The following is a 25,596-nucleotide window of genomic DNA, read 5'->3' as shown; positions in this document are numbered from 1 at the left end:
ACCTTTTTTTTCGAGCTAATTCTTTAATCTTTCCAGTTTCTTCTATAGTTACTGATCTGTTCTAGTTTCACCCTGCTTTTATAAATTTCAGTTTGTTTCCAGAACGTTGTTGATTTCGTCAAGAGTTTAAAATATATTTGCAATGTATCCCTAACAAGCATGCTTTGATGGGCATTTCAAAATGATCACTTTGATTTTATCTCAATAATATGTAATAATGGCTACTGAGTGGGAAAATGGATTGTAGGGCACACAAGTATCAGGTGGCTAACTCACTAGAGGACTTTTGCAGCGGTCCCGTCAGAGGCCGTGTGTTTTCCTGGTGGTGGTGGTTGGTGTGGAGGGACGCGGACGAAGTTTGGGAGGCAGAATCCTCGTGCTCTTCTGCAGGCGGTCGAAGCAGGCAGGCCGTGTCTCTCTGTGTCAGGACAAGGCTAGGAGTTTGTGCCACATGAAAGTAACACACCGATTTCTTTATCGAGAACGCCTTGCTGTTAAAATTTTTTTGTGGTGGATTCACATTCTGCCTTAAACTCTTTATTTGGGGACCAGTAACAGTTGGTCCACAGGCACACTTTAAGCAGAATCTCTAGTATTTCCTTTTTAGGGACATGCCATGTTTTTATTTACCAGTCTCGTAATGTTGGACATTTAGATGTTTGCATCCCCTCACCCCTTACCCTAAATCTTCTTTTTCGATACTTAGAAATAAATCATTTTGTTATGAAATTCTCATGTAATTACATATATACTGTTTATGATTTCTTTAGGACAGTTTCTGCAAATAGGATAGGGATTTTGGAACCTATTGACAAATTATTCTCTAGAAAGCTTGTACCCACATACAGAGACATATTTTTGCCACCATTGATTTTTTTTTCGAAAAAGCTTTGCGAATTTAGATGATAAATAGCAAGTCATTATTTGAATATGTATTTATTTGATTACTGGCAAGGCTGAATTTTTTTTATGTATGTTTTGGAATTGATTTTTCTTTGCCAGTTGTATATGTTCTTTGATCATTTTTATTTTGGGATGTAAGTACCCTTTATGTTAATGATATTTACTCTTTGACCCATAATGAAAATATTTTTTCTCCATTTTTAGAACAGATTTTCGTATTTTTGCTTCATGCAGAAAGCTCCCATTTTTAGAGTGTCCCAGCAGCAGAGCTCCCTCGGTGGGGTGGTGGAGCTAGGCTCTCGGCCTCCTGCGTACAGAGGCTGCCCTCTACCTGCAGTGAGGTCCTTGCGGGTCTGCCATGTGGGCTGAGATGCTTGGGAGATAAGAGCCCTTGTAGCAGGGAAATTTGTATGCGTGATGGATGATATCAAGGGATTATTATAAAGTTTTGTTAGTTGTAGTAATAGAATTGTGATTGGGAAGAAAAGTCTCTGCACGTGCGCGCGCGCGCTCACACACACACACACACACACACACACAAACACAAGTATTTAGGAGTGAAAAATGCTATATTGGCCTTAGAATATACTACTATAGTGAAAAAAGGATGGATGTGTAGCAAGCCTATCAGAATTATAATAATTATTGAGTCTGGATGATGGCTATATGGAGGTCTTTTATACTTTTTTCCATTTTTGTATATGTTTGAAAATGTTTATAATAAAGATTTTGAAAGGGCTCTTCTTGGGTCTTTGGAGGTCTTGGGCGAGGGGATTTCTTTGGAGTCCCTGTGGCCAGGATTCTCTTCTTTCTACTTTCTCCTGGTACTCTGCAGGTGCTGTGGTGATCCACACCACAAATGGAGCTGCCCTGAAAGTCAGGAATGAGTCAGAGAAAGGGGCGCATCATTGCCCCTTCATTCATTCATTCATTCATTCATTCATTCATTCATTTTATCCTGTTTATGTATTTTTATTATGGTGTCATTGTATATATGTACCACAACTTCTTTAGCCAGTCATCTATCATTGGACACTTCGGTTGCTTCCATGTCCTGGCCACTGTGAATAATGCTGCTGTGAACATTGGTGTGCAAATATCTTTTCAGATATATGTTTTCAAGTCTTTGGGCTAAATACCCAGTAGAAGGATTGCTGGATCATATTAGTTTTTTGAGGAACCTCCATACTGTTTTCCATAGTGGCTGTGCCAGTTTGCAGTCCCACCATCAGTGTATGAGGGTTCCTGTTTCTCCGCATCCTCTCCAGCACTTGTTATTACTTGTCCTCTTGATGATGGTATCTCATTGTGGTTTTGATTTGCATTTCCCTAATAGCTGGTGATGTTGAGTATCTTTTCATATGTTTGTTGGCCCTTTGTATGTCTTCTTGGGAGAAGTGTCTGTTCAGGTCCTCTGCTCATTTTTTAATTGGTTTGTTTTGTTGTTGTTGTTGTTGTTGTTGTTGAGTTGCATGAGTTCTTTGTATGTTTTGGATATTAGGCCCTTATTGGAGGCGTTGCTTGCAAATATATTTTCCCATTCAAATAGTTTTCTCTTTACCTTGTTGATGGTTTCTTTTGCTGTGCAGAAGCTTTTTAGTTTGATGTAGTACCATTCATTTATTTTTGCTTTTACTTCCCTTGCCTTTGAGATCAAATTCATAAAATCCTCTTTATCCAAGGCCCATGAGTTTAGTCCCTATGTTTTCTTCTATGCCATTAATTGTTTCAAGTCTTGTATTCAGGTCCTTAATCCATTTTGTGTTAATTTTGGTGTGTGCTGATAGACAACAGTCTGATTTCATTCTTCTGCAGGTGGCTTTCATTTATTGAAGAGGCTTTCTTTTCTCCACTGTATGTTTTTGGCTCTTTTGTCGAAAATTATTTACCCACAGAAATATGAGTTTACTTCTGGACTCTTGATTCTGTTCCACTGGTCTGTGTCTCTGTTTCTCTGCCGCTACCATGCCGTTTTGATTATTGTCACTTTGATGTTGGGCAGAGTGATGCTTCCAGCCTTGTTCTTTTTTCTCAGGATGGCTTTGGCGATTTGGGGTCTTTCGTGCTTCCATACAAATTTGATGTTTTTTGTCCTATTTCTTTAAAAAATGCCGATGGGATTTTGATGGGGGTTGCATTAAAACTGTATAATGCTTTAGGGTAATAAGGTCATTTTAACTTCCAATCCAAGAACACAGAATATTTTTCCATTTCTTTGTATCTTCTCCAATTTCTTTTAATAGGGTCTTATAGTTTTCATGATACAGGTCCTTCACATGTTTTGTTAGATTTAATCCTAGGTATTTTATTCTTTTTGTTGCAATTGCAAAAGGAATTATTTTTCCACTTCATTTTCTGACAATTCATTATTAGAGTGTAGGAACGCTATGGATTTTTGAACATTGATTTTGTATCCAGAGACTTCACTGTATTTGCTTATTGTTTCTAGTAGTGTTCTCGTGGAGTCTTTAGGGTTTTCTGTATAGAGAATCATGTCATCCGCAAATAGTGACAGTCTGATTTCTTCATTTCCTATTTGGGTGCCTTTTATATCTTTCTCTTGCCTGATTGCACTCCAGGGTTATATCGAATAACAGTGGTGATAGTGGATAGCCTTGCCTTGTTCCTGATCTTGGAGGGAAGGTTTTTAGTTTTTCACCATTAAGTATAATGCTGGCTGAGAGTTTGTCATATACAGCTTTTATCATGTTAAGGTACTTTCCTCCTGTACCCATTTTGTTAAGTAGTTTGATCGTAAATTGTCAAAGGCTTTTCTGCATTTATCAATGTGATCATATGATTCTTATTTTTTGATTTGTTTATGTGGTGTATCACATTAATCAATTTGCATATATTGAACCATCCCTTTGCCCTTGGGATGAAGCCCACTTGATCGTGGTGTATAACCTTTTTAATATGTTGCTGTATTTGGTTCGCTAGTAACTTATTTAGGATTTTTGCATTTGTGTTCACGAGAGATATTGGTCTATAGTTTTTGTATGTGCGTGTGTGTTATCTTTACCAGGTTTTGGTGTCAGGGTAATATTGGCCTCATAAAATGAGTTAAGAAGTATTGTCTCCTCTTTGATTTTTTGGAAGAGTTTGAGGAGAATAGGTATTAAATCTTCTTTGAATGTTTGGTAGAATTCACTGGTGAAGCCATCTGGTCCTGGGCTTTTACTTTTTGGTCGTTTTTTGATGATTGTTTCAATTTCCTTACTGCTGATCAGTCTATTTAGATTTTCCAGTTCTTGATTCAGTCTGGAAAGGTTCTCCACTTCTTCTAGGTCATTAAATTTGGTGTTATATACTTTTTCATAGTATTCTTGTATGATCCTTTGTATTTCTGTGGTGTCTGTCGTAACTTCTCTTTCATCTCTGAGTTTATTTATTTGTGTCCTTTCTCTTTTTTCTTTAGTGAATCTAGCCAGGGGTTTGTTAATTTTATTAAACTTCTCAAAGAACCAGCTCTTTGGTGCATTTATTTTTTCTTCTTTTTTTTTCAATTTCATTTAATTCTGCTCTAATTTTGATTATTTCTTTCCTTCTGCTGATTTTAGGTTTTATTTGTTCTTTTCTAGTTTTTTAAATATGAAGAGTTAGGTTGTTTGGGCTCGTTCTTGGTTTTTTTGTTTTGTTTTGTTTTGTTTTTGAGATAATTGCCCACTTATTTAAATGTCTCTGGTCATTTGCAGATAATACATATTCTATCTCAGGTGTAAAGTTCTAAAGTATCAGTTAAATAAAGCTTATTAATTCCATTCCTGTGTGTTTGTGATGTACCCAGTCTGCCAGAGACGGAGAGTGGCATTTTCAGGTCCTCACCACAGTTTTGGATTTCTCTTCGTGCTTTCCACAATTTGGGGCTTAAAAGAAAAAAAAAGCAAAACTACTTTAAAATTTTGAAATAATTTCAGACTTAAAGAAAAGTTGAAAAAATAGATAGTCCAAAGAATCCCTGCATACTCTTCATACAGATTTTGCCCAAATGTTAACCTTTTTTCTGTGCACTTTTATCATGTATTCCCTATCTGTAGTTGTCGTCGTTGTCGTCATCTTCTTCTTCTTATTATTTTATTTTTATTATTTTTAACTCCTACAGCATCTGGTATTACTAGGTGGTCTCCCATCCAAGTACTAACCAGGCCCGACCCTGCTTAGCTTCTGAGCTCAGACGAGATCAGGCACGTTCAGGGTGGCATGGCTGTAGACCCATATTATTATTTTTGAATCCATTTGAAAGTAAGTTGCAGACATGATGCTCCTTGACCACTAAATACCTCAGTGTGTATTTCTTAAAAACAACGATGTTTTCTGTTATCAATAATAGTTATCAAAGCCATGTTACTCAAATTTCACCAGTTGCCCCACTAATTTTCTTTATAACAAAAGACAAAATAATTTTCTAATCTAAGATCCAATCAAAGATCACCCATGTTATCATGTACCTTAGTCTTCAATGTGAGACAATTCGTCGATGTTTGTTTTTTAGATTCTAGGCCTTTTTGAAGAGTACAGGCCAGTTATTTTGTAGAATTTTCTTTATTTTAGGTTTATCTGCTGTTTTCTCATGATAGATTCAGGTTATGCATTTTTGGCAGGAATAGTACAGAAACGATGTTACCTCTTCTGCGTGCCATAGCAGAGGGCATGTGGTCATTCCACTGCTGGTGCTGATCACTATGACTCCTTGATTAAGATGGTGTCTGCTAGGTTCCCTCACTATTATTCCCTTTGAACTTAATGAATATCTTGTGGGTAGATATTTTGAGACTATGTAGCTATGCTTTTCCTCATTAAACTTTCACTAACTAGTTTTATCATCCACTGATGATTTTTGCCTGAAACAATTATTACCATCTTGGTTACCAAGCAGTGAGTTTTAAATCCTGGGTAGCATGTTCTGACAGTGTTATTCAGCCTCTCGAGGTCTGTCTCACATCTTTTTAGTTGAGAATACAGCAGATTTATGGAGAAGAACGGCTAGATTTCAGAGTTGGTCCAGACCACATGAGTGCTTCATATTTTACCTTCGAGAGAACCTGGTCGGGTCCAGTTCTCACCCCTGCTGCACTGTTCAGGCACCACGTCGCCCCTGCCAGTCTGCTGTCCTTTTAGCCCCGGCATCAGTCCACAGTCCAGGCGGCAGTATCTGGGTATTGGGAGTGGTTTTATGGTGTGTCTGTGACAGATCATATCATATCAACTAGAATAAACCAGCCGAGGCTGCCTTTTCCAAAAGGCTCTACAGCAGGGTACCATGTCATGAATTTATATCTAATGAGTCAAGGGAAGATTTTGTCAAATGAGAGATATGTGAGCATGTTCACATGCTAAAGGGACAGTGGTAGAGGAGAGAGTGATGATTAGGACAGAGGGGGCTGTTGTTGGGACCCTCGAATAGGCGGGCCTGGGTAGTAGGATTATCCTGGGCGAGAGGAAGGGTGTTGCTTTTAGAAATACTGAAGGGAAAGGAGTGGGCGTGGGGATGAACACTGCTGTTCTTGTAGGTTAGGCGTGGGCATACATTTTAAGGAGTTATTGCCTGATTGCCTCCTTTTTCATTGTGAAATAGTGAGGAGGTCAGTCCCAAGAGTGAGGGGGTACACACCTTGAGGACATCACTAAACAGGGAAGGAGATGGGGAATGAGAGCTCTCTGGGGCTCACCGAAAGATTTCTAGCTGGGAGTGGAGACCACGAGTGTTTGGGGGCCTCAGTCTACAAGGCTGTGTGGTTTTTTTCCAGCAGTGTCTAGCAGCCCAGGTGTAGAAATGAAGGAGCGAACGGTTGCGTTGACTGGAGCAGGTAGCTTTGCCAGATATTGTGTTGGAAAGGCAAAGAAGGGGGGTGGGAGGGTAGAAAGTGGAATGAGAGGGTAAAACTTTGTCTGGAGAGGCGGTTCAAGTAATGGATCATGCAGTCGGTACAGGATGGGAAAGGCGGAGAATTGGGAAGAAAGTAGAGTGAAAAGATTGGAAGTGAGAGAATTGTAAGAGGAGGAATAAAGGTCCCTGAAAACTGGCAGGATAGAGAGTAGGATGTTGGAGTTTAGCGTTTCCAACGTGGGACAGTCCTGGCTGACGGGCTGGAGTGAGGTAGGGTGGAGGTGAAAATCACAGGATTGTGTTGGAACTTGTTGAAGTTGCTGGACGGGTTATTTACGTGGACGTTGATACCACTAGGTTGCTGGCAGCATGTTGGTGGAGATGGGATGGCGTGTCCCAAATGTTCGGGGAAGTGCTAGAATATTCAGAGAAAGAGGGAGAGTTGAGAGAAAGTGAAGCATGTTAGCAGAATGGCAGTGATAACCTTAAAGAAAGGTGACGTTTTGTCTGCCCAGGGGTCCGGGGTAGCTGGATCTGAAGGTATACTGGAACCAGCTCGCCACAAGCCTTCAGAGATGCCTCGGAGCCCATGGAGAGCAGCATTCGCACAGGATTCCAAGCAAAGATTGGTCATTGGGTCTTTTCTTATAGTATTTCTTCCTGTACCCCGCACCGCCCCCCCTCCCCACCCACCTCCTGCTAACACCTGCTTGTTCTTCAAGAGTGAGGTCCGAGATCACTTCTCTGAAGCATCGTTCTTGAACTGTCTGGTCTGTGCTCGCGTCTAGCTTAGCAGGTGGCGCACCATTTCATCACTGTCTGCTTGTCGTTCTCTCCCCTAGACCATGACTTCCTTGGTCAAGGGAGGGACCGTGTCTTGCATCCCTACCACAGTGCCTGACATGTGTTCTGTTGAACTGTATGAAATTTCCACTCAGGAAGTTTGCTGTTTGTCTCCCTAATGGGCGACTTTCCTTTGTCAGCTCATCTCGAATCTTTCTGAAGTCACAAGGCCCTTAGTTTGGCCTAAGCCAAGTTCCATGCAGATGAACAGAGTTGTTTAGGGACCAGCTAATTTCTATGCGGCACAGTCCAGTCTATTCACCCTGCTTAGGCTTTTGTTTCTGCTTAGGCTTTTGTCAACTTTCCTTTTGCTTTTCTCTATCCATGGTAGAAAAGGTAAAAAGAAGTGTGTTTGTATTCAGTCTTCCTCAGTTGCTCCACATTTCCCAGCCTGTTTGTCCATGCATTTCATTCTACGGGTTCTTACTGGGAACCTACGTGCCAGACAAAACTCGGGACTCATTCTAGTTTCTCTGCTTCTAGTATATCTCACGCTGGTGCTTGTTGGCCTAAATGTGCCAGTGGGGCTGCTGCCACTGTGGTGGTGGTTGGCACCTCTTTGAACAGTGGCTTTAGCTTACCAGCTGCCCTAGATGACAGTTTTTCAGAAACGAATGACCTGTGTGCACTACACATTAAAGAATGCATTGAACAACAGCACACTCAGATTAGAAACAAACAAAAAACCAAACAAGATTTATCTGATGTAATAGTAGAACATTTTTTTTTACGGGTCAGGGGAGGACATGCTGTGACTAAATGAATTAAGTTAGCTTAAACTTTTTCAGTGGTTTCCAGTTTTTTCTGGCTGGTCTTTTCTTTCATTGTCTCAGGCTCAGAGAGGTGTGTGTCCTTGCTTTTTGGTGGTCACTGAGAATGTAATATAAATACACTTTTCACATCCCAAGCTCACCATAAGTCCTGGATCTGATTTAAGGCCAGTTCCTTATGGTGACCTACTTTGATGAAGAGTGCTCGAAGAGCTTTCTTTCCCTAGGGGGGTTCCCTCCGTGCTCCCATTCCAGCTGTCCTTCCTGGGGGTCCTATCACAGTCTTGAATTTCCTGGTTTTTTCCTCGGGACGAGTACTCTAATATTAGCATAACTAGTAACTTTTAAAGAAAGAAACCAAAAGCCACATTACCTAATCAAGGTTGAGGTCTCTGGCCCCAGGCCCGCTGGACACTCTCCACCTACCAGAAATGGTTCTCATTCCCTCTCCCATCTTTTTTTTATTTTTATTTTTTTAATTAATTTATTTTTTTAATTGAAGAAATGATTTAAATGTTTTCCCCTGTCAACCTCCCCCTCCCCCCTACTCTCTGGTTCTTTTTTTTTTTTTTTTTTTAAGAATCTGGTAATCCTTAACAGATTAATCTGAGTTTTATATTTAGATGAAAGTTATCCATTAACACAAAAGTTTGAAACTGTAGACAGGGCTGACAGCAATGAAGGTAGTTGGGAGTTAATAGCCTTTAGCCCGAAACATTTTTGTGGGGCCTGGGCACCTTAGGTATCTGTTTTGGCAAAGAGTTGCACAGGGACGTTGGACCATCTTAGGAGGTTGGGAAGACCTTGAGCCTCAGACCAGAACAACGTGACCCACTTTTGCACTTCACAGTTTGGCCTCAGTGAGTCTCAAGCCTTTTGGATGTGGGCCCGTTTTGATGGGGCCAAACACCCACCATCTGCCTTACTGCACTCTACCCATCCCATCCTTCCCAGTTACAAAATTTCAAACCCAGTATGCACAGACTCAGGGGAACCCTAGCTTTGCAGGGTTGAATGCAGGTATCGAGTCAGTATCCACTGAATCAGTGTTGGTCAAGAGGCCTGCCAATGGGCCATGACATCCGTTCTGCAGGTGATGCCCAGCACTCTCGGTCCAGATATTATTGCTGTGTAACAAACTGCCCCAAACTTAGTGGCATTAAACACCAGCCATTTTATTATGCTCATGGATTCTAGACCAGGAATTTGGACAGGGCATGGTAGAGAGGGGCTTGTCTCTGTTCCTCGATGCTGGGGGACTCAGATGGCAGGGAGTAACCCCAGTGGTTGTGAATTAGAGTCGTTTGGAGGCTCTTACACTCACATGTCTGGTTCCTGGGCTGGGTGCCTTGAAAACTGGTGGGATCAGGTGGACTTGTTGACCAGAGCACCCATATAGAGCCCCTCCACGTGGTTTGGACAGCTCGGCGTGGTGCCTCTGTTCCAAAAGAGAGGGCTCCTAAAGGAAGTGTCTAGAGAGTGAGGTTCTCTGTTGACTGAAGCAGACACGATCCTGCCCAGATTCAAGGGGAAGGGACACAGATCCCCACTTCACTGGGGGGAAGGTCAAAACGTGCAGCTATCTTAAAAGCTACTCTAGGTGACTTTAAAATAAGATGGAATATAAAATAACAGCGTGCCTCATGTGTAGTCAGAATGCGTATTATGAAACTTGTGTTTCCGTTAATGTGTGTCTTATATTCTAGTTCATGACGTAACATGTTTTTCTTACTGTGGGCTTCAAGTTTTTTTTTAAACACTACTTAAGTGTAGTAACATCTAATTTAGTTTATGAACATCAAATTTTATAGGTCAGTGCTATCAGCCCTGTTTCAATTAACAGGTTACTATGATGTGGTTCTTAGTCTTAAAGATGAGAAGCTAAGGAATTGATTGTCATTTGCCTGCAAGGACAAAAGAAAGGCCTGTCCTTTTTGGATCTGTTGTCATCACCCACTAGGAGAACTTCAAGGCCCCATTGAAGAGTCACTGACTTTCAGAATAAGCTGAGATCTGGACTGGCAGCCAGACTTCCCTAAAATTTTAATCTAATATTTGCCAATCTGTTTCCTAAAAGAGATTGAAAGGAAGAGGGCATACTTCCCTTCGAAGATGATCAGAAAATATTTAAGGATTGAGAGGCTGAAGAGCAATCCGTAATAGAGAGACAGCCACTCACTGTTGAGTAAGGCGGGGTTTGAAGTAAAAGTCTTGGGAGAGGTCTCCCACAATCCGCGTTGAAACCAAAATGAAATACAGAGATTGGGCTCTGCTCAGTCTGCCTTCCTGTCCTTTCTCCCATCGTTATTTCTACCCTTTCAAGGAAGTGTGCAAAGATGACTGAGCAATGGCATTCACTGTCACCTCACAAAACATTGCATCGCACAACAATTTCGTGGAATAGTGACTAAGTTTTTATTAAAATATCTTGGAAAATGTGCATAATTCCATGTTTTTATTTTTTAATACAAAACGATATATGTTCACTCTAGAAACTGGAAAATACAGATAAGAAAAATAAAGATCAGCTGTTATTTTACTACTTAGAGAAAATCACTGATTTTTGTTGTTGTCATTACATATCCTTCCTGTCATTTTTCTTTGGACATATATACATACATTTAACCCCCACTCCCCCAAAAAACAACAACAAAAAAACCACAAGTGATGGCCTCTCGCTGCTCATTGTTCTGAAACCTGCTTTTAAAACTTATGTGAACACATTCCATGTCAATCAATGCACTACATGTAGTAGTATTACATTGTCTAGAGATAATATTTAACTACTTACTTGGTGACAACATTTGACTGTTATAAACAATGTTGTAGAGAACATCCATATAACTGTATAACCAAATGTTTTCTCCTGTACCATAATTATTCTTAAAATTTTCCTACGCTTTTATTTTTGAGTATGCAGTATATGAACATGGTACAAAATACCATCATTTTTCTCTAGGAAATATATGTGTAACTTGAACTGCTAAATCAAAGAGCACGAACATTTAATAAACTTTGTGTTCGTACTGCTATAACGGCCCTTTACAAATGGACCAGTTTACACTACAACCGAAAGTGTTATCTGTTTCTAGTATTTGACTATGTGTTAGGGGGGAAAAACTCATTCATTGCTTGCTTAACCGTGGGATTTATTTGGGTTATAATCCCCTCTTTGCCTTTTCGCCTCTCAAAATCCTGCCCGCCCTTCAAGGCCCGTCTCAAACACCCGCTCCCACCTGACCCCCTCCCTTATACCTGCCAGCACAATGAAGTCACCCCTTCTGCTCTGTTTTGTCCTTTCCAATCAGCTGTAGTGTTCTTGAGCGCAGTAAGCACTGTGTCTTGCTCAATTTTTAATCTTTTGCATGCAGTATATTTCATTGCACATATTTAGGACTCAGTAAATACTAAGTGAAATTGGGAGTCCACTGAAAAGGAGCGATGGCCACAGAAAGCAGTCTCCCAGGAGAGAGATAGAAAGAATAAAAATGTTCATCAAGCTTAAGACCACGCAAGCTCTCCGCAAAGGATGGAATTCTAGCATTTCATCCGGGCAGTCCAGGCTTGACATATTTTGTTTATAACAGATATATTTTGTCAGTTTTCTTATTTTAACTATAGGTAGTGGGATTCCTGTCAAGCCAGGAATTTTTATAATGATCCAACTTTCCATTAAAAGTTATTTTCTGAATAACTTAGTGTTGGCTACCGTCAGAAACTGAGATTTCTTATTTTTACTGCTTGTCCTTCCCCCCTACCCTGTACTTGCTTCAGACTTCTTCAGCTCTATTCTGTCCTCATGAGCCTTTTTTCTTTTCTTTTCTTTTCTTTTTTTTTTTCAATCTTTAAACTTTGGAGCATCATTCACAAATTTGCAGATAAAATTGTTTTACTTTTTTTTCCTTTTTAAGCCAAAGGCTCTTTTCTGTACTTTACATTTTGCCTTCTGTCTTCCCTTTTAACCAAATATACAGTATTTTATTTCCACTTAATCCTTTCTTTTCTATTTGAATGTATTTTTGTGGTGCTGAGTAAAATTATGAGAAGGCTCAGTAGTAAAACAGCCTGTAAAACCTTGGGGTAGGAACATTTCCCGGGGCTCGACCCCACCCAGCGTCCCTGCCACGCCCTAGTGAGGACCTTTCTGGGCAGGTGCGTTGCTCAGTCTTGGTTCATCTCTGAGCCCTAGACTGTGTCAGTCAGGACCCTTAGCCGTACCTGAGAAACTAGAAAGCAACTGACTTTTCTCATATTACAAGATGGAGGAGAGGTTTCAGGGCGGTTAATTCAGCAGCTTTGGGGCAACTTGTCTACCCCAGGATGCAAGGCGGTAGCTCTGTCTTCAGGTGTCATGTACTTATAGGACATGGCCTCAGGGAGGGACACTCTTTGAACAGGGAGGAAGCAGTTGCCTGTAAGATCCCCGTCCCCTCCCCATCAGCAGATTTTCCCTTGGGTCCCACTGGCCAGGGGTCCTGTGTGCCTTGCTCTGCTTCAGAAGAGCTTGCAGCACTGGGCGCCCGTGGTCCCTACTGCGGTCGGTGGGGAAAGCGGGGAAGAGAAACGTTATCGAGAATGCCACCTGCAGAGGCTGTCACAGGTGTAATTCTCCTGTACACTAAGCTCAGACCTTCCCATGACTTCTACCAGCCAGTTATAGTTCTGCTCGTTGGGGTCCCCACGCCATTTTAGCTCTCTTTGCTCATGTGGAGTCCTAGAGATGTGTGAAAATGCTGTTATGACCGTTGCTGAGTTTTGTCTCCTGCTCGTGGAATGTCCTCAGTTCCTTAAACCTGTGACGGGTGCCTCTGGCCTCAGTAGCCGCCACTGAATCCACCCCCCTTTGGCACGATCTTCCAGACATCAACTCCCCGGTCCCTGGCCACACTGCTTTCCTTGTCCTGTAGACGCAGTCACTCACTCCAGCGCTGGCCATGGTCAGAGCCAGGAATGTAGGAGCAGCTCATGGCTGTGCAAGCTGCTGGTGTTTGGGATCCGTTTTATTGTTGTAGCCTAGTATTCATAGCTGGGCACCTGAGTGCTCACCTGACTGCAGCACTGTTAACTGCTGAGACCTGCCAGTGACCTAGGCTCTCTATCACCTGACCCTGCCCCCTCTGCAGTCATCAACTGTGGAATCTTCCGTCTCCACCACACTTAGCCATCTGATGTTTCTGAATGTCCTGGGTGGCTCTACACCTACCTGCATTTGCACAAAATATCTTCTCTTTCTAGAACATGGCGGAACCCTACATTTCCTCAAGAGTTACCTCAGCAGGCATCACTCTTCTGAAAACTTTTGTGATTTCCCCCCAACCCCTTGGGCAGAGTTAATCAGTCACTTTTCAGTCACACTCTGTACAAGCTTTTATGGTTAAACATTCACAAAGTGTTGTAATTATTTGTTTATTTTTCTATCCTGTATTTAGCTTCCAGAAGATAGGATCCGTATTTTTATTTCTACGACTTCAGCACTCATCATAGATTTACTGCTTAAAAAGTGCTCTAGAAATATTGGTTGAAATGAATGAACAAACGACAAGCCAAATTTGCTGATCGAATAGCTACTTTATATCATCCTTACAATAGGAAATCTATTGTAAAAGATTGCAAATTATAAAAGATATCAGATATTGTTATGTTCCCTAAACCTGAACCTGATAGCCCATTACATTTCTTTCTTCAAAATGTTTTTTATTTTTCAATTACAGTTGGCGTACAATATATTAATTTCAGGTATACAACATAGCGATTATGCATATATGTAACTTATGAAGTGATCACCCCGATAAATCTAGTGCCCATCTGGCACCACATGTAGTTATTGCAATATTATTAACTACGTTCCTCCCTGTGTTGTACTTTACATCCCCGTGACTGTTTTTATAACTGCCAGTTAGTGCTTCTTAATCCCTTCACCTTTTTCACCCAGCTCCCAAACTGCCTTCTCATCTGGCAACCATCGATTAGTTCTCTGTGTCTAAGAGTTTGTTTCTGTTTTGTTTGTCCATTTATTTTGTTTTTTAGATTCCACATGTCAGTGAAATCATGGTGGTATTTGCCTTTCTCTGACTTATTTCACTTAGCATAATACTCTCTAGGTCCATCCATGTCGTCTCAAGATTCTCTTCTTCTTATGGCTGAGTAATAGTCCATTGTCTTTGTGCACATCTTTATCAAATTGTCTGTTGATGAGCACTTAGGTTGCTTCCATATCTTGCCTATTGTAAACAATGCTAAAATGAACATAGGGATGCATATATCTTTTCGAATTAGTGTTTTAGACTTCTTTGGATAAATACCCAGAAGTGCAATTGCTGGGTCAAAAGGTAGATCCATTTTTAATTTTTTGAGGATCCTCCAGACTGTTTTCCATTGTGGCTGCACCAATTTATGATCCCACAAACAGTGCACGGGAGTTTGCTTTTTTCCTCCACAGCCTCGCCAACACTTGTTTGTTGATTTATTGAGGATAGCCATTCTGACAGGTGTGAGGTGATATTTCATTGTGGTTTTAATTTGCATTTCCTTGATGATTAGTGATGTTGAGTATCTTTTCATACATCAGTTGTCCATCTGTATGTCCTCTTGGAGAAATGTCTATTCACGTCCTCTGCCCATTTTTTAATTGGATTCGTGTGTGTGTGTGTGTGTGTGTGTGTGTGTGTGTGTGTGTGTGTGAGTGAAGTGGTATGAGTTCCTTATCTATTTTGGATATTAACCTCTTATCATTGGCGAATATCTTCTGCCATTCAGTAGGTTGTCTTTTCGTTTTGTGGATGATTCCCTTACCTGTGCAAAAATGTTTTTGTTTGATGGAGTTCCATTTGTTTATCTTTTCTTGTTTCCTTTGCCCTAAGAGACATATACAAAAAATATTACTAAGAGCGGTGTCACAGAGTTTACTGCCTGTGTTTTCTTCTAGGAGTTTTATGATTTCAGGTCGTATATTTAAGTCTTTAATCCATTTTAAGTTTATTCTTGTATTTGGTGGTATAAGCAAGTGGTCTAGTTTCATTGTTTAGCATGTATCTGTCCAGTTTTCCCAACACCATTTGTTGGGAAAACTGGACTTTTTGTCTTTACCCCTTCTATTCTTGCCTCCTTTGCCATAGATTAATTGACCATGTAGGCATGGGTTTATTTCTGGGCTCTCTGTTCTGTTCCATTGATCTGTGTGTGTGTCTTTATGCCAGTACCATGCTGTTCTGATGGTTCTAGCCTCGTACTACAGTTCGATATCAGGTAGCGTGATGCCTCCAACTTTGTTCTTCTTTCTCAGGATTGCTTTGGCTATTCGGGGTCTTTTATGGTTCCATATAAATTTTAGAAGTGTATTTTCTAGTTCTGTGAAAAATACCATTGGTATTGTGATTGGGATTGCATTGAATCTGTGGATTGCTTTGGATAGTATGGACATTTTAACAATGTTAATTCTTCCTATCCATGAGCGCTATTTATCCTTCCATTTATTTTTATCTTCTTAAATTTCTTTCTTCAATGTCTTACAATTTTCCAAATACAGATCTTCTACCTCCTTGATTAAATTTATTCCCAGGTATTTTATTCTTTTTGATGCAATTGTAAATGGGATTTTTTTTTAATTTCTCTGTCTAATAGTTAATTATTGGTGTATAAAAATACAGCCAATTTCTAAATACTAATTTTGTATCCTGCTCCTTTAATGAATTCATCTGTTAGTCCTGATAGTTTTTTGGTGAAATCTTTATGATTCTCTCTATAATGTCATATCATCTGCAAATAATGACAGTTTAACTTCTTCCTTTCCAATTTGGATGCTTTTTGTTTCTTTTTCTTGTCCGATTGCTGTGGCTAGGCCTTCTAGTACTATGCTGAATAAAAGTAGTGAAAGTAGACATCTTTATCTTGTTCCTGATCTTAAAGAAAAAAAAAACTTTCAGCTTTTCACCATTGAGTATGATGCTAGCTATGTGTTTGTCACATATGGCCTTTATTATATTTAGGCATGCTCCCTCTGTTCCCTACTTTGCTGAGAGTTTTTATGATAAATGGATTCTGGATTTTGACAAATGGCTTTTTTGCATCTATCGATGTGATCATATGATTATTTTATCCTTCATTTTGTTTATGGTGTATATCAAGTTAAGTGATTTGCAGATATTAAACCAACCTTGCACCCCAGGAATAAATCCCACTTGATCACGGTGTACGATCTTTTTAGTGTATTGCTAAATTCGGTTTGCTAATATTTTGTTGGGGATTTTTGCATCTATGTTCATCAGGGGTATGGCCTATACTTTTCTTTTTTTGTACCATTACATTTCTTATTTGACATACTAGACTGAGGACCAGAATTGTAAGTGACTAACCTCAAGCCACATAATGATGAGAGGCAGAGCTGGGACTAGACTTCTGTCTTTGTCTCTCACATACCTTGTCTTACAGTTTCTGTAACACCATCTTGCCAGATCGATTTTTTTTTTTTTTTTTTTTTTTTGCGGGGAGTGGAGAGTGGGGGGTGGGGTGTAATTAGCATCATCCACATGGCCGTCAAAGACTCTGCCTCTCTTCTCCTATGAGCTTTTGCTCACATGGGCCTTTCTCTGCCTTTTTGCTACCCAAGTCTTGCCTGCCTTTTCTGCCTTCTTCAGTCAAACCACTGACCCCTCTTCTGAGTTCCCATGGCTGGTGTAGCGCATGAGGCAGTACATGCAGTGATGGACAGGTATGGGCCTTGGGGGTCACAGAGCCCTGGGTCCACATTACACACCTCCACTTACTAACTGTGTGGCTGACAAGTAGGGTCTCTGTTTTCAGATCTGTAATTATGAAGAATAATAACAGTTCCTACATTATAGGGTTGATGTGAGAATTAGATATTCTTTAGTACATAGTAAACACCCAGATGTTACATGCTATTATTGTTGGTGGTGGTTTGATTACTGTTAATAAGTCACTGGAGGCCGATTACTGGCCTTCTCCAGCTCCAGTTCTTGTTGTGCCTGACTGCTTATTGCTGAATCCAGGGTTACCCAGTTCTGTAGGTGGCATATCCTTACATACAGGCTACCTTCACATACTTGTTGGAATATTTTAAAAATAACATTCACTTAAAATTGTTGTTCCTTGGCACATGCCACTCTCTGCCATCTGGAGGTTTGCTCATTTGTGTAGAGGATGTTCCATTGAAAAAATTGTCTGTGGTTTGCTCAGAAAAGAAACAGAATGTTTTCTGTCTTTTCCTCACAGCTGCAGTCGGCTTGGGGTTCAATGTTTGTATAGCTCTAAGTCTATTAAGGAAATGCATTGGAAAAGACAGTTTAATGAAAACCCCCAGACTCAAGCAGTGACACACAAGCCCGTGTTTGGCACTGTAGTACGACTCATCTCAGGTGTACGAGCAGTCTGTAATTCTCTTGACTGTCCTCCTGATGAGCAACCTGTAGAGATGGTGCATCCTTGGTGTAAGACTTGGACGATTTGGTTGTTTGGATCTTCCCTGTCTTGTAAATGAAATTCCAGGAAAACACAGTGTATTATACAGGGAACAAAGGTCATGGAAACAGTAACTTTTAAAAAGAAGCCTTAGTTACCTAGCTTTTAAAGACCTATGTCTGCTTGTTTTATTTCTAAGAGCTGGTAGAATAACCCCATCATTTTTTCTGATTTATAAGGAAACTAAAATGTGGAAAATTTGATCTTTAAGGGGCATGACTTCTGGTTTACGGGATTGTTTATTTTAAAGTTTAAGCATTTTAGTGTCTCATGATACTCTAGGTAAAGGGAACGTCTTGTGAATATCATGTAGCTATTAAAATTATAATTTAGATCTGTATTTCCCAGAAAATATTCAGTTTTAAGTATTAAAAAAAATGGGAAAAGGTCGATTTATATGCATCAGGATCTGTGCTCATATGTTAACGGGGATTACTTTAGATTAATGAGGTTTCAGGTAATAGCTTTTTAGTTGTTTCTTCCGCACCCTTTTCTGTACTGTCTGGATTTTGGAGGAACCATGACACTTTATATTCAAAGAAATTATAAAGCTGTTTTTTTTTGGAGGGAAAAAAAATAGAACTTAAGATTTGAACATGGTAAAGTTGGTCTTTCTCCATCTTCCCCTGGAAAATTATTCCAAGCACCCAGGAGAAGAAGAAACAGAAATGCAAACTCTGTTTGAAGAAATTAAATGTCTGAAACCCCAAGCTAGAAAATAAAGGGAAAGGGTTTCTGAAAGATTGAACTTGCAGCTGCAGATCTCGGGAAGAGAAAGAAACAACAAGCAAATCACATTTCCCAAGGTTAGAGATACACCCTGGGGTTCAAAACCAAACTGTTTTGTTTGAAATAGTGGCAGCGAGTACATGAGCTGGTGGCAGGAGTTTCACTGCATCCAGTTTGATTCCAAGATGCAGAGGAGGCTGGACTGAATGAGGATTCACACAAGTGATATTTGCGGGGAGCAGGCTGACCTGCGGTGGCGGGAAAGAGAGAGACTCCACACTGTGAACAGCTCGCAGCTGCTTATCTCTTTTGGTTGGGGAGCGAGAGAAGCTGAAGGATACCTCCCCACTCCCTGTGTGCGCACTACGCAGTCTCCGAAAAGGGAAGAGCGCTGCAGTTCCCCTGCACGCGGCTCGTCTCTTCTGAATGAATCTCCAGATAACTAGCCCAGGAGACACTGCCTTCAAAATCGAGTAATCAAAAAACAGGCCCATTCAAGATCTAGTCAAACATCACTGTAAGAAAAATGATGAAGAAACATGAAAAAAAACAGAAAGATGATGAACAGCATTCACTATAGAAAAATACTGGCACAGAACAAATGAAATTATAACTAGATATTTCACAAATTGAAAAAAAAGTTAATCCGCCTTATAAAGAACTGGAGCACAGATCAGCAATACAGGAGCTCAGGGAACAGATGGCAAGCCGATAGGGGAAAAAAAAAATCTGAGCTCAGGAAAAAATAAAAACCACCAAGGAAATAAAGGCAAAGTTAAAAGTGAAAGTACAAAAATTCCCTAAAGAGGGAAACAAATAGTATAGAAAACAAAAAATTTAAAGGTATAAATCAATAAAAGTTTTCAGAAATGAGAGAACTCGAATCTACAGAATGAAAGGACACACCGTACATCCAGGGAAAGCTAACGCAGCATGGCCAGCCTTGCGAGATATCCCAGTATGGTTATTGGACTTCAGATATACAGAACTTTTTGGACAGCCTGGTTAAAAAGATCAACTTACTTATAAAAGAAGACATTTTGGCTGCTTCATATCAAATCATCAGTCAATATGAGAGAACACTGACAAAATCCTTAAGAAGAATAAGTTTGACTCAAGGATTTCGTTGTCAATTAGAAAAAAAAGAAAAGATGAGTTTTAAATGTAAAAAATTTAAAAATAATATTCCATGAACCCTTCTAGAGGAATCTAGTCAAAAACAAACTTTGGTCCACCGAGATAACTGGAATAACTACAGCAAAAGAACTGGTTATGAGCATTTTATCCGTTTAGGTTAAAACTAATTTGGAGATTATGCAATAGAACAGAATGGAAAGGTTAGATGACCTGACAACGTGAAAATACACAAATCTGAGAAAAGGAGATGGAAGTAAAGAGTGCTCTTCAGTCATCTTTAATAGTTAGCATTCAGAGGGTATCATTTGAGCTAATGAGGTGTAGACATATTTAAGGGTATAAAGCTAAACAGGAGGAGATAATAGAACGGACCGAAATAGAATAGTGGAGGGAGGGTGAGGGAGAATAAAATATCTTAACCTCATCATTTCTCATTAGGGATTAAGTAGGTACTGTCTAAAGAAAGAAAAGTTTACAGATAATAATAAAAGCAACCACTAGATAAAAATATAAACCACTTTTATTAAAGTACACCCACAAAGGAAAACAGTCTTCACCATGGGTAAGAAAAATAATTGATAGGACTAAGGCCAGTATCTGTCATATCAGTAAATATAAATATAGGGGATTGGCAGTCACAAATGGCAGCCACCAGCTTGGCTATCAGAAAGTCAAACCGCATAACAGCAAAAGAGGCAACTTAAAGCTAATATGTCAGAAGCATTGAGGTCAGTAGGAACACCATCTCACTTCTGGACATTCACTTTAAAATGATTTTTTTTTTTTTTTTACTAAGCCAACTGCAATAAAGGTACTTAGTATTTGGTTTAAAGTGATTAGCTTTATATCTTTAAAGAAATTAAAAACCTAAAACTAATAAATGAACGAAACCTCAAAAAAGAAAAGGCTAAGTTACTATTTATTTTGAGTAGTATTTTGAGGTTTTGGTGACGTTCTTAAGAGCTGTCACTGGAAACCAGGAAAAATTTGATATTTTGTTTTTGGAAGCTCCTGGAATATAAACAGGCCCTTGTCCTGAAGTGTCTTAATATTTGGTCCCTTAATATGTATGTCCAATAGAATCCTTTGTCTCACCCTTAGAACCTATTTAAAGCCTTAGTATTTATTCTTTGGTCTCTTGGGAATAGCGAATATACACAAAAGGTAATAGAACACATGGGGATTCTAGTTTAAGTGGCATCTATCAGTCTCTAATACCAGCTTTCCAAATCATCAACTTGATTATTTGAGATTGAAAACTCACAGCACCAAAAGCAGGCCTAGTAGGGCACTTATTGATAGAGTGTAGAACTAATGAGACCAGACTGGAAACACACATGCTTTGCAGCAGGAATATCAACCTTGTGAACTTGAAATAGGCAGCCATGTTGCCTTCCTCCTACTGCCTCCTGGTCTGCCTCCTGGTCTGCCTCCTGGTCTGCCTCCTGGTCTGCCCTGGCAGCCATCCAAATTCCTCTGCTTATGCAGGTGCTACTTCTAACAGCAGTCAGGCATTACATACCTTTTCTGCCTTCTGCTTCCCATTCTACATCCATTCGAAGGTGCTGCCTCTTGGCCTACGTCTGAACAGTGAATGGGGATACTTTCTTGAGGATCCCCATAAGTGAAATGAAGATGTATAGAAGGAAGCACCCGAGACATTAAGAGTCAAAGTACTTCTGTCAGATAGGCAGAGCCTCTTTGTCTGAATGCCTAGTGGGCTCGAACCTGAATGAATCACCCTTCCTTCCCACTAAGCAACACACATGCTCAGAGAGCACAGCTGTGAGCACAGCTTGGCTTTGGGCAGGTGCCGGATCTAGGTAGAATGTTGACCCGGGGCCCTTCTCGAAGGGTTCCTACCCAAGATGTGAGCCTACCAAGCCGAGGGAACCCCAGCACAAAGACTGCGGGGTCTGCAACAGGGTAGAGAAGGAGGGAGGATTCGGAAAAGCTGGCTGGAGGAGAGACGCTGCCCATTGGAAGGGAGTTGCAGTCGAAGGGACACAGCAGGACTCTCCAGAGGGACCACAAAAACGCTCCATCAGAGAAAAAGCTGTAGAAATCTGTCAGGCCCCAAGAGTGAGAAATCGACTAGTAGTACCAGTCAGGTGAGAACTTCTGTCCTTTCCTCTGTTCCCTGCGTCAGAAACAGCAGCTGGCAGGCGGAAGAGGAAGTGAGGGAGAGAGAAGCCACCTCCACCCCGTCTTCCCCTGGGCCTGCTGCCCCTGTAGCTGGCCCAGCTGTTGGAGAGAAAGGTCTTCTAATGGGAACTGAAGTGCTGATAAGATATTGTACTGATTGCTTTCTTTTTAAAGTAATCTCTTTTTGAAAGTTAATGCATAAATCATGTATACAACTTGATGAATTTTTGTCGATGTAACCAGCACCCAGATCCAAAATTAGAACATTCCAGAACCACATAGGGCCTCTTTGAATTTTCTCTCAGTTACCCCACCCCTACAAAACACCTATGGATTAGTTTTGCCGGATTTGAACTTTGTGTAAATGAAGCGGACTGATCACTTTTAATTACCGAATTGGGGCTGTACTTGTGACTTAATGAGTGTATTAGGTTGTTTAGCGTCCTCCCAAAATTAATGTCTAAATTGTTAGGTAAGGTCCTACCGGATTAGGGTGGGTCCTGAATCCAGTGACTGGTGCCTGTGGACCTGCTCCGAAGGGCCTTCTCCCAAGAAGTGTCCAGTCTGCTGGGGATCTGTGTGTTTCCCTAAATCCTTCAATCACCTGTTTACTGAAAACTAATATGTAATAGGAAAAATTAATACGTAATAGGCAAAACCAGCCACTTGCAGAAGTGGTCTGCCCTAATTTCATTTTCACAGGGTAATTATAACTTCGCGTTTTAGATTTATTCCTTATCACTGCCATATATATTTGATACTTTCTCCACTTCTAATGATTCTTTTTATCAGGACACTTTTCTTACACTATTAAATCAGCATGATAAAATTCGAGTTTCATTTAGCTTGATATGTAAAGATATTTTCAGTGTATATAGATATACATCCAAAATTATTACTCTCCAAAATATTTTGGCTTTTATTATTGGTCTTACACATTTTTAATAAAGTCACATGATCATATTTTATAATTTTTATATGAAAATCATGCCTTTGATTGAACTAGAAGGCTTATTTACTTCCTATTTTTGTGCATCATGCTTCATTTCAGATCGGTTATGTGTGCTCAAAACTAATGCCGTTTTTCACTTCTTGTTAAATGTTGCAATTAAAATGGGAAACTGGTTTTCAGAGGAGCTCAGGTACTATCTATGATATCTAAGCAAAATGTGGTCGAAAATAACAGTTGATATGGAGAACCAGAATGCCCAGAGCAGCAACAGACAAGAACATAATCACACAGAACTGTGACTATTTGGTTAATTGAGGATATACTCAACTGTAACAAAATTAAAGATTGCATCATTTCTTTGTAGACCTTTGAGAATGAGAGAGAATATCCATTCAGCTGGAAAGATTTCATAGTGAAACGAGAAAAAGAACAGAATGATTTACATAAGCCAACCACGAGACCTAGCCAGTTTCATTCTGCTCTGACAACTGGGGTTGTTTATCCTTTTCTTTTAGATATTTCCTTTAGGAACATTTATTATCAAAACATGGGGCAGTGTCGGGAGTGTCAGTTATTCAGTAATGGATTCATTCATCAGTTACCAAGCACTGTACTTTCTGGGGTTCCCGTTCTACGAAGTGAATAGAAAGAACTCAGAAGCTCAGCGTGGTAGAGGAAACAGGTGGCTGTGAATCTACTGTGATGCAGAGAAACCCAGGACCCTTTGGGAACACATAGGCGTGGCACCTCACCCAGTCAGAGGTTCGGGCCAGAGGCGTAGGTAGAGCTTCCCTACACTGGAGTGTTGAAAGATGAGGACGAAGTAGAGGAGAAGAGGAAGAAAGCAGGACTGTGGCCACATGGCCGCAGCGCACGGGGCGAGAGGGACTGGCGTGGCGGCGGAGCTCTGAGTGCTGGGGGCACTTGGAGCTTGGGCTCCCCGCCCTCCAGGAGCCTAGAGTGCCATCTCAGAGAGTCCAGGCCTCATCCAGGGCAACGCCGAGCCCTCGAAGGACTTTGCGTGCACTGTATTTATGGATCATGCCTTTCACTCCTGTTGAAACTTAACATTCCGATGTTTTCGGGCTTTGGATTAATAATTTCAGGCTTTCCTCGCCACGCCTCCTGCAGTGTACAGTTTATCTGTTGGATTCACGTAGTAATGACAGAAGGAAGACAACTGACTTGTTCAGATAGTACAAGAGGATGCTTAAGTAAAGTAGATGCACTAGCAGAAAGGTATTTTAAATGTTTTGTGTTCTTTGTGGTTAGTATTTTTGTACATCCTGTTGAAATGTGTCATTCCCTATATATTTTCAGGCACTTATGAAATTTTGGGGGTATGAATTCCTTTTTTGGACTTGGGTGGATGTATTCTCATTATCAATTATTACTGAAGTAAAGAGGAAATGATATCAGCAGATGCGCGGAGCTTTTATTCACACTGAATACACTATTCATTTAGACAAAAAGATCGTTTCTCAATTCAAATCGGAATATTCTAATTTAAGGCCTAAATCAGTTGTGTCATAATCTCTATGGAAACAAAGCTGCCCACTGTGTAGTAGTTGCATAAGTAACTCATTTCCCCCTGTAGATACACAGATTGTAGATGCAGATGCTTCTTTTTCCTTTTTCTCTTAAGAACTCCGTTACAATAGAAGAGTCTTTAGCTGGTGACATTTGTTTATATGTTTTATAAAACTCAAAATATCTGTTCATATTTCCTGCGTACACACATTCTTATAAAATCGTTAAAACTAAAACATTGTCGATGAGCTCAGTTTGTTTTGTTAGTTGAACTCTGGTGCAGAGGACTCAGCCATCCTTCTCAGTCCTTAGCATGCTGGCCTCATCTGCCTGTGCAAGGCTCTCAGTCAGGTGCCCTGGTTTTTTTCTTATTGATCTTCAGGCATTTTTTATATATTATGGATCTGAGTCCTTTATCGGTTATATGTTTTGCAGATATCTTCTCTCATTCTGTGACTTACCTTTTCATTCCTTTACAAGAGTCTTTTGATAAACAGAAGCTCTTAACTTAAAAATCTAATTTATCAATATTTCCCTTTATGGTTAGTGCTTCTTGTGTTTAAGAAATCCTTGCCTACCTCCCAAGGTTCCTCTCTTTTTTGTTATTTGGTTTATTTTTATCTGATTCTCCTCTCTCTTTCCTTCCCTGTCTACCAGAGGTAACCATTCCGATGTGTTCAGTGTGCGTTGTTTTGTTTTTATCTATCGTTATAACATATGTACTGTTATGTGCCTGTGTATTTTTAACTTAGGTAAATGGTATTGTATTTACATAAGTTTCATTCTGTTTCTCATTCTGTTTCTTACTTTTTTCACTTAGCATATGTTTTTAAGATCTATTTTACTACTGTCCCACATCGCCATCACCTCCCTGCCACTGCGCCTAACCCTGGACGCGCATCTTTGCACATGTCCCCTTGTGCAGATCTTTGTGAATAGACCCCCCATTCTCAGTTCTGGGTCATAGGGTGTGCAAGTGCAGATGTTTGGGGCTTAACCTTAATAATGGAAATGATGGAAAATTTCAACCAGGAGCCATCTCTTACTATTTTAAGTGGGAAAAATTACAGTGTATTATAAGTCAACTCAAAACCCCCGAGCCTATTTCCCAAAGCATAATTGAAACTTAGTAAAACAATATACACAAATAACAGTTTAGCAAATTAGTCTATAAAATGCCTAAAAAGATCATTTTATAATCACCGACATTGTGGTTATTCACAAGCAGTTGCTTTGGCCACACTAACAAAGGTGGTTTGCCTGCCCTCCTGCCACCTGCCACC

The 25,596-nt window shown here is 40.2% G+C and overlaps 1 pseudogene; it reads right to left on the bottom strand.

The window, feature by feature from the left end:
• Positions 1-4,996: 4,996 nt before the first annotated feature.
• Positions 4,997-5,115, bottom strand: LOC111729875 (annotated as a pseudogene).
• Between the last annotated feature and the right edge of the window lie 20,481 nt (positions 5,116-25,596).

The sequence above is a fragment of the Pteropus vampyrus genome, unplaced genomic scaffold, assembly GCF_000151845.1.
Source record: "Pteropus vampyrus isolate Shadow unplaced genomic scaffold, Pvam_2.0 Scaffold286, whole genome shotgun sequence".
NCBI classification, from domain to species: domain Eukaryota; kingdom Metazoa; phylum Chordata; class Mammalia; order Chiroptera; family Pteropodidae; genus Pteropus; species Pteropus vampyrus.
This window is presented reverse-complemented; position numbering and strand designations above follow the sequence as displayed.